This window comes from Herpailurus yagouaroundi, unplaced genomic scaffold, assembly GCF_014898765.1.
Source record: "Herpailurus yagouaroundi ecotype Mexico unplaced genomic scaffold, PumYag 221, whole genome shotgun sequence".
Taxonomy (NCBI): domain Eukaryota; kingdom Metazoa; phylum Chordata; class Mammalia; order Carnivora; family Felidae; genus Herpailurus; species Herpailurus yagouaroundi.
Window position 1 is genome coordinate 9942430 of NW_024412452.1, and position 8216 is coordinate 9950645.

The window sequence follows — 8216 nt, forward strand, 5'->3', positions numbered from 1 at the left end:
TGTCCTGATTTTATTCCATTCAAGATTAAAGGTGGTAGTAATATTGAGGGGAGTGATTTGCTGCAGAGAACAACATAACTAACACTGTGTGCCAGGCTTTATGTTCTAAATGCTTTATGCTTAGGGGCGCCTGGGTGGCTCAGTTGGTTAAGCATCCGACTTCAGCTCAGGTCATGATCTCACAGTTTGTGAGTTCGAGCTCTGCATTGGGCTCTATGTTGACAGCTCAGAGCCTGGAGCCTGCTTCAGATTCTGTGTCTCCCTCTCTCTCTGCCCCTCCCCTGCTCACATTCTTTCTGTCTCTTTGTCTCAAAAATAAATACTAAAAAAGATAAATAAACTAAATGCTTTATGCTTAATAACTCGTTTAATCCTCATAATAACCCTATAAAGTAGTATGCTACAATATTCCCATTTTCTAGTCAAGAAACTGAGGCACAGAGAGGCTAGTAACTTTGCCAAAATCACATGGCTAGTAACTAGCAGACTATTTTTCAAATTCCTTTCCTTTCTTTTTTCAAGACACAAGAAAATTAGTTTTTGAAAATTAAGAGAATAGGAAAGAAGTCAGCAACCCAAACTTTGGTTTCTGAGACTAATAATAGCAGCATATACTAGGCACAGTTGTGTTTTACATGTATTATCCAATCCTCATACCTATCCTATTATTGCCCTTATTTTACAGATGAGAAAAGTAAGACACAAAGAGGTGAAATAACTTGGCCTAGGTGCACAGCTGGTCAGTGGCAGAGCAAAGTAAAATGCTGAAAAAAATGTAAGAGAAGAGGCATTATAAACTTTAGGGTCACTGGGATCTCTCCATGACAGAAAGCAACTTGACCTGAATTTTGTCACTATTGCTCACTCAAGAAAGAGTACGCTTTCAGAGAAAGCTACTACTCTTCGGTGAGTACTGCAAGCCATGCCTGGGTGACAGAAGTTTTCATCAGTACATCTGGTTCCTGCCCCGGTCCCTTCCCGAACATGTAGGCAGTTACAAGGCCTCTGTCCTGAATCACTGTGGTGGAACCTGAAGGCGAGAATCAGATTTCCCCATAGTCGCTGCTTTCATAGACTTTCCCTTTAGTCTTCATCTTACCGGAACCTTCAAGATCACTCGACAGGGTTGACCCCCTCTCTTATTCTTCAACACTCTTTTCTTGCTTTCATAGCATCGCCTCCTAGTTTCCCTTCTACTTCTCTGGCTTCTTCCTCTCAAAGTCCTTTGCCGGTTTCTTCTCCTCTATGTGGCCTTTAAATATCAGGTTCTATCCTGGCATTCTCTACTCTCCCCTCGGCTATTTTATTCTCAGCCATGGCTGTGACTATCTCTATGCTGCTAACCCCCAAGTTTATCTCCATCCTGGTCTCTTCTGTGAGCTCCACATCTGTGTCTATCCGTATCATCAACATTTCAGAGTTAATACATTCAAAATACAACTCCTCATCTACCCCCAAAGCTGATTTTCCTCCTAGTCTTTTCTATCTTAGTCATTGGGAAAAACCAGCTACCAGCTAGTTGTTTGTGCCAGAAACACAGGACTCAGCCTTGAGTCACACCCAGCTCTTCACTGAGACCTGTATATTCTTTCTCCAGGATAGGCCTCAGTTCCATCCACCTCTCTCCATCGCTCCAGTCTGGGTCAACTCCATCTCCTGCCCAGACAACAGCACTAGCCTCTTAAGTGATTCAGTATTTCACAGTGTAGCTGGCACCATCCTTCTCCTGAAAACCTCTCGATGGCTGGCCACCTTACTTCAAATAAGATCCAAGATTCTTGTGGCTGCCTTTAGCCCCCTTCACCTTTCTTCTTGCCTGCCACACTCTCATCACACTGGTTTCTTTCACAGCCTTGATCACAGCAAACTCTTACCTGCTTCAAAGCCTTTGTGAATGCTGCTGGCTCAGAGCAGATCCTCTTCTCTGGCTCTTCAGTTGGCCAACTCATCTTCTGGGGGCTCGGCTTCAATAGCATCTCCCAAGACTCTCCGGTCTCTCTTACATGTCTCTTATTAGACTCTCTGAATGCTCTTGATGCATTCTGTGCTTTTCTTCCTAATAGTAGTTATGTGATTATTTGATCAATATCTATCTTCTCCAACCAAATGTATGCTCCAGGAGGACCAGGACTATGTATTTTATTTATTTATTTTTAAATGTTTATTTATTTTTGGGGGGGAGGGGCAGAGGCGGGGACGGAAGATCCGAAGTGGGTTCCATGAACCCACAAACCACGAGATCATGACCTGAGCAGAAGTCAGATGCTTAACCGACTAAGCCATGTGGGCCCTGCCCATGTATTTTATTCACCAGTCTATGTGACTGACAGAGGTCTGGCCATAGACTTAAGATATTTTCAAAGTGCAAACTTTCACCCAGCTTCTTTGCTGAGTGTTTTCGGTGTCTGCTCAGTTGGGATTTCTCTGTCACAATCTGCCACCTGAGTCCTGAGATAATGGCCAGGGGCAGCTTAGCAACTTGACTGCCTGTCTTTTCCCACTCACTTGTGAGTGGGAAGCTGCTGCTGACTAGCATCACTGGGAAGGGCAGGAACTTTGCTGTGGGCCATGTAGGAAGAGGCCCCACGTGTGGGTGAGGTTGTCACTGCAAAGTTGGAGTTTTGCAAATGATGAGACAGGACACTTACACAGAATGAAAATGCAAGGTTGCAAATTCTGTTCGAGGGAGCTGGAAAGGGGAACTGCATGATGAATGGGGTTGGGGGGGGTTGGGAGAGGTTCAGAAAAGGCAATACTGGCTACTTTATAATTTACTGCTTATAGCTTCTGCTTTCAGCATCTGCTGTGAACAGATGGTGGGCTAGGATCTCTTTAGCCAACTGAGCCAAGGATGGAGTGAATCTCCCCTTGTCTTTGTAAACTATAGGCTGTGGGTGTCGGCTGGGGGGGTGGGGGGCGATTGCCCTGTAGCAACTGGCAATTAGCTCGAGATCTCCCTCCCCCAACTCAGAAATCTTATCTCTGATTCCTAAGTGAACTATATTGATATCCTGGTCTCATATTGACCTATGTGTGTTTTTGTTTTTTCCCAAATCCCTGAGACTCCTCGCTTCTCTCATCCCCAAATCTAGTTATCCTGAAAGGTTTTCTAATAAATAGGTAGCTTTTCATATCATCAGGGGTTAGGCCCAACTTAAAGAACAAACCATTAAGAGGGAGAAGAACTTTCATGGATTCCTTTCTCCCCATGCTGTTTAGAAATATTTTCAGGGTAATTACATTACTTAATAATATAAAAGTATAAATACAGAAGTATTTTTATATTTATAGCTTTTTACAGCTATCAAATCACACAGTTTTAAATTAAACACCAACAAAACTACTAAAGTTAATAAAATCAAAATACCATCATTACTTAATGTGACAGATTACACTTGGATGAAATGGAATCACCTGCAACATGAGTGTGGTCGTGCCAGGTACAGGGCGCTGGGCGTCCTGCACCACCATTTCCTGAGCTATGACTCTTTTCTCCCACAATTTCCCTTTCCCTTGGTTTCTTCATTCCGCCATGGCATCAGGGAGCTGTCACTTGGTGCTAATGTGTTGTTTTCATATCATTTGCTCCTGTTAATGTTTCATCAGCTCCTAACAACTTGGCACTTTGGTACCAGCAAGAGCAAGCACAAATGGACCCATGGTACTGAAATTGTATTGTTGGGGGATCATACAGATGATCTAGAATTGCACTGTCCCATATGGCAGCCACTACCCACCTGTGGCTGCTGAGCACTTGAAATATGGATAGTCTGAATCGCGCTGTGTGTAGATGTAAAATAAACTCATATCATATTTTGATGACTTAGAATGAAAAAGAGCAAAATATCTCATTCAAAATTTAAAAATTGATTCCATATCAAAATCACATTATTTGGGGTATATTGGGTTAAGTAAAATATATTGTCAAGATTAATTCCACCTGGGTTTTTTGTTTGTGTTTATTTTTGCTTTTTAAAAGATGTATACTAGAGGGGACCCTGGGTGGCTCAGTCAGTTGAGCATCCAACTCTTGATTTAGGCTCAGGTCATGATCTCACAGTTTCATGAGTTCGAGCCCCAAGTCAGGCTCTGTGCTGACATCGTGGAGACTACTTGAGATTCTCCCTCTTTCTGCCCCTCCCCCACTCACATTCTCTCAGTCTCTCTCAAAATAAATAAACTTTAAAAAATGTATATATATATATATATATATATATATATATATATATATATATACTAGAAAGTTTTAAATTGCACATGTGGCTTACATTGTATTTCTATGAGACTACATGGTCTAGAATAATTGTGTGTGTGTGTGTGTGTGTGTGTGTGTGTGTGTGTCTGAGAGAGAGAGAGAGAGAGAGAACATGTGTACAACTTTCTGAAAATACTGTATAAAAATTCTCATAGAAAACACATGGGTATCCAAAACACATAGACCTAGCAGTTAACCACTGCTCTAGCATTTAAAGGCTACATTCTTTCTCAGAAGCCAAGGATACAGAACCAGCATAGGACTTTCCTTGGCTTTCACTCCAGTATCCTAGTGATATATTTCTGTGGTTTTCCCACACGGTTTCCTTGTAAAAGTAGCTGGGGGAAGAATCCAGGCACTTCCATCCCTCCCAGAATATATGTACTGCCATATATGGTCATTTCACAGTCATTTGATCAAAAGTGTTCTCCACTGGGGAAACCCATGGTAGAGAAAGACAAAAAACAAAAACAAAAAACAGTGAGCATGTACTTTCTAGGCCAACTACTTCCCAAGCACACAAAAACTACTGAAATTCAAGGACTGCATCAGTTAAAGGATTGGCCTAAAATGATGTATAGCCAGATATCCAATTGCATTCATTTCGCAAATATTTTCTGAATATCTACATTGACACAAGGCCCCACGGTAGACACGATTAAAATAAAAAGATAAATAAATCAGGAATTTGCTGTCCAGAGGTGATAATGATACAGTCTGGGAGATTCTGAAAGGAAAACAGCATGAGTCTGGTCTCTGCTTGGGGCCTGGGGTTTTTATTAGCGATTGTGGTCTGGTGCAGTACGAGTATCCTCTTCGGCAACCAAGAACTGGTGAGAACAAGGACAGGATACAAGTGTCCTTCATAAGTCACTCATTTCCTGAAGCCAGGGGTCTTGGCATCAAGGTGTTTGGAGTCGTGGTCTTGGAGAACATTTATAGGGACACTGCCTGGTCCCTCCTTAGATGTTATCTGTTGTGATGGAAGACTCCAAACATATCATTATTTCTTTGTCTATTACAAGGCATATGTGGAGTGAGGTGGGGGTGCAGGTCCTAGCAAGAATAGAAGCTGGCAAAGAAGCAAAGGGAAAAAAGCCAGCTTTTTTTTTTTTATGGGGGTCCCTTCATTTTCCTGTCTCAATAAGCCATGTCAAAATTTCTTCCTTTTTAAATAGCAAAAGTTGCAGTGCATGGGTGGCTCAGTCAGTTGAGCATCCAACTTCAGCTCAGGTCATGATCTCATGGTTCATGAGTTCAAGCCCCTCATTGGGTTCTCTGCTATCAGGGCAGAGCCTGCTTCGGATCCTCTGTTTCTCGGCTCTCTGCCCTTCTCCCACTTGCAAGCACATGTGCGTTCTCTCTCTCAAAATTAAATAAACCTTAAATAAGTAACTAACTAAATAAATAGCAAAAGTGAATCCAGTATATGTTCTAAGAATAGTCTAAGTGAGCTCTATATCTGAACTCATTTAATCCTCACAGCCATATGAGGTTGTCCCCCATTTTATAGGTGAGAAGATTAAGGCAAAGGATTATGAAAATACTTAAGGTCGTATGATTATTAAGTAGCACTGGCAGGTTTCAAACACAGAAATCAGCTGCAAAATCTGAGCTTTTTAGTCACTATTCGGTCTTGCTTCACTTTATTATTTTTTTAAGATTTTATTTTTAAGTAATCTCTACCCCCAATGTGGGGCTCACAACCCCGAGATCAAGAGTCACATGCTGTTCCGACTGAGCCTGCCAGGCAGGCCTATCTTGTCTCACTTAAAAAAAAATAAATTAAAAAAATAATATTAGTATTTGCTTATTGGAAAAAAAACTGAATATACAGAAAAGTAGAAAAGAGCATAAACCCTCAAATTCCTACCCCCAACACGACAGTTGTTTAATATGTAAATACTACTTTTTTTTAAAGTTTATTCATTTTGAGAGAAAGAGAGAGTGGGAAGGGGCAGAGAGAGAGGGAGAGAGAGAATCCTAAGCAAGCTCTGCACTGTCAGTGTAGAGCCCATCACAGGGCTCGAACTCTCAAGCTGTAAGATCGTGACCTGAGCCAAAATAGAGTTGGACGCTTAACCAACTGAGTCACCCAGTCTCCCTATAAATACTACTTTTAATTTGAACCATAATTATGTATTGTAAGAAGGATATACATAAAGGGCTACAAAAGTTCAGAGGAGGGAAAGAGGACTTCTGGATGGATCTTGAAGAACAGGGTATGATGTAGATGTTGGGGCATTCCAGACAAAAAATTGCAAGAACAGGGGTGAGGATTCAAGTCAAGGAGGTCCAGGGCTTATTGGGGAAACAGCAAGGAATTGTTGGGGAACGGCGTTAATCTTGAACAATGAAGCTAGAAAACGAAATTAAGGACAAGTCCTAAAAAGTCTAGAATTCCTCCACCTTACATCTTATCAGTACAGGTAATACCGCACTGATTATCATTTATTCCTGTGTCAATCTCCCCAATGAAAGTAGGAATTCCAGTTTATATCCCCATTCATCTGATGAGTGCCTAGTTTCTGTGTGCTAGGCACTTATATATATATATATGAAAGAAAATAAATATATATATATATATATATTTTTTTTTTTAAGGAATCACTGTGATCAAATGAGAAGTCTGGTAGAATAGGCCAGATAGAACTAAATGACAAGTAAGATAAGGACTAAAAAATGTTCATGGACTTTAAAAACTAAGACACTGGAGAGCTTGATGAGAAGAATTTCTGCAGTTTCAAGCAGTGTGCAGAATCCAGGTGGGTGGGTGTTGAGGAACAAAGGGATGGTGATGTCCTGGAGAAGGTGAGCTACACTGTTATTGAAATGGAACCCCTTTTGGGTTGTTGTATTGTCCTTTGAGGGGCTGAGATAACTTTAAAGGAAGGTGAAAATAAATTTGTTTCAAATGACCAATGAGCACATGAAAATGTTCTCAACAGTAGCTGGCAGGGAAATGCAAATCAAAATCTACAATGAGATATCACTTCACACCCACTATTATGATGGCTATAATAAAAAAGACAATAGTAAATGTCTAGGAAATAGTAAAGGATATGGAAATATTAGAACCCTTAGACAGGTGCCAGTGTGAATGTAAAATGGTGCTGCCAATTCGGAAAACAGTTTGGGAATTCCTCAAAAAGTTAAACATATATTTAGTTAGCATACTATCCAGCCCCTCCTGGATATAATACCCAAGAGGAATGCACACATTTATCCATACAAGAACCAGTACAGGAATGTTGGTAGTAGCACTACTTATAATAGTCAAAAAGTAGAAACAACTCAAATGTCCATCAGCTGATGAATGGATAAACAAAATAGGTACACTCCTACAGTGGAATACTATTCAGCCATAAAAAGGAGTTAAGTACTGATATATAGGAATTAAGTACTACAATGTGGATGAACCTTGAAAATATTATGCTAAGTGAGAGAAGCCAGTCACAAGACCATATTTGTATAATTCCATTTATGTGAAATGTCCAGGTGCAAGACCATATAAAAAAATGTAGACCAGTTGTTGCCAGGGGTTGCCAGAAGGAAGAAAGAGAAATGATGGGTTTCTTTTTGGGGAAAAATGTTCTAGAATTAGAGGTGATGGTTGTGCAACTCTAAATAGAGGAAAAATACCACTAGAGTGTATATTTTTAAAGGGCCAATTTCATATTATGTGAATTATATTTCCATTTAAAAATAAAACTAAATTTTTAAAAATTGCAGCGCTTTTAGAGACTCCTTGCCATAAGGAGAAGATGGGACTGAACCCAACAGCAACAACGCAGACCAAGCACAAGGTGAGCCACTCCTCCAGGTCAAGGAGAGCTACCTGACCACGCCTTCAGGAGAAGGCAGTCCCGGCTCGGAGGCCGCTGATTGGCTGAGCTTTAGGAGTGGGCGGGGCGCAAAGGGGCGCGCCCAGTCCCTCTCGCAGGGGCGGGGCGAGCCGAAG